The sequence below is a fragment of the Physeter macrocephalus genome, chromosome 21 (assembly GCF_002837175.3).
Source record: "Physeter macrocephalus isolate SW-GA chromosome 21, ASM283717v5, whole genome shotgun sequence".
NCBI lineage: Eukaryota > Metazoa > Chordata > Mammalia > Artiodactyla > Physeteridae > Physeter > Physeter macrocephalus.
Window position 1 is genome coordinate 33,302,808 of NC_041234.1, and position 2,264 is coordinate 33,305,071.

Genomic DNA, 2,264 nt, shown 5'->3' on the forward strand with positions numbered 1-2,264 from the left:
CCTGTTGCCAGGCATCTTTTGTTTTTTTCAGCTTTATTAGGCGGTACATCGTAGATATTTAGGAGGTACAGTGAGATGATTTGACATAAATATACATGGTGAAATGACTACCACAATCACATGAATTAACATATCCATCCCTTCACATGGTTACCCTTTTCTCGTGGTGAGAACACTTGATATCTATTCTCTCAGCAAATTTCAATTATACAATTCATTATTATTAACTGTGGCCACGATGCTGTATGATTGCTTCCAAGTTTTAGCAATTATGAACATTTGTGTGCAGGTTTTGCATGGACAAAAGTTTTCAGCAAATTTGGGTAAATCTCAGGGAGCAGGATGGCTGGATCATATGGTAAGAATATGAAACATTCACCCTCTTGGTTGTTTGAAAGTATCTTTATTTCACCTTCATCTTGAAGGATATTTTCCTGGTTATAGAGCTCTACATTGGCCGTTCTGTTCTTTCAGCACTTTGAATGTATCATTCTACGCACTTCTGGCTTCCTTCCTTGACTATGTTGAAAGTCAACTGTCAGTCTCATCGTCCTCTTTTGAAGACCATGGCTTGATTTTCCCTGGTTGCTTCTGTGATGTTCTCCTTGTTCTATTTTCAGCAGTTTGACTATACAAGTGTAAGAGATGTTTACTTCAGAATTATCCTGCTTCAGCTCCTTAGTGTTTCTTGAGTCTCGAAGGGACATGTTATTTGTCAGTTTTGGAAACACCATGGTCCCTATCTGTTCAACTGTGGCCTAGAACCTTTTCTCTCTGTCACGTCTTCATGGAACTCCAATTAAAATAGCAGGCCTATGTTAGCCTCTGCATCCACTATATCTCTTACTACCTATTCTGTATTTTCCATCCTTTTTTCTCTATATATTTTATCCTGTATATTTTTCCCTAGCACACTGATTCTCTTTACCATGTTTTACCTGTTGAGAATGTATCCATTCATTTCTTGCTTTCAGATATTTTGCTTTTCATATGCTCCATTTATTTCTTGGTTTTGTTGAGACACAATTTACACTCAATAAACTATATTCATTTGAGCGTACACTTTGATGAGTTTTGACAAATTGGAACGTCTGTGTAACCACCACCAATATCAAGATAGAGAACATTTCCAGTGTCCCACAAAGTTCCCCATGTGCCTCTGCAGTCATTCTCCTCATCCCACTTCTAGCCCTGGGCAATCAACAACCTTCCTTGTCTCATTTTAGTTTTGACTTCTCATGAATTGTGTATAAAATGAATCAGAAGGTATGCAGTATTCTGTTTCTGGTCGTCCACTTAATTCTTTTGATTTTCCTAGGCATTGTGTATGTTGGTGGTTTGTTCCTTTTGACCCTTTGTAGGAATATGCCACAGTTTGATAATCCAGTCACCAATTGATGGACATTTAGGATGTTTTCAGTTTGGGGACATTATGAATAAAGCTGCTACCAAGATCCATGTACAAGTTTGGTGTGGGCATGTGCTCTTATTTCTCTGGGTTCAATACCTAGGATTGGAATGACTAGATTACGCGGTAGTCGTATGCGTACCTTGATAAGAAGCTGCCAAACTTTCATGGACGTACCTAATCTTTGCGCCCACACGTCTGAAATCTCTAGTGGCTCCACCTCACCAGCCCTTGCCATACTCAGCCATATGAATTGTATTCATTCTAGTAGTTGTGGTGTGCCATCTCATTTGGGTTTAAATTTTATTTCCCTGTGGACTAATGAGTTTGAGCAACTTTACATGTGTTTACTTGCCTTTCATGTATCTTATTTAGGGTAATGACTGTTCAAATATTTTGCCCATTTTAAAAACAAGTTATGGGTTCCCGTTATTGAGTTGTAAGAGATTTTTATATATTCAGATGTGCGAGTAAGTTCTGTATTACAAATGTGTTCTTTTTCTCTGTGATTGGATTTTATTTTCTTAACAGGATCTTCCAAGGAGCAAAATTTCTCTGTGTGTGTCTGTGTGTGTGTGTGTGTGGTGTGGTTTGAACATTTAAGATTTACTCCCTTAGAACTTTTAAGTATGTGTTACAGTATTGTTAAGTATAATCACAAGGCTGTGCATTAGACCCCCAGAACTTTTTCGTCTTTTAACTAGAAGTCTGTAGCCTTTGAGAAACATCATACATTTCCCCTACTCTCCCGCCTCTGGCAACCACCAATCTATTCTGTTTCTATGAGTTTGGCTTTTATAGATTCCACATATACGTGAGAACATACAGTATTTGCCTTTCACTTTCTGGCCTATAT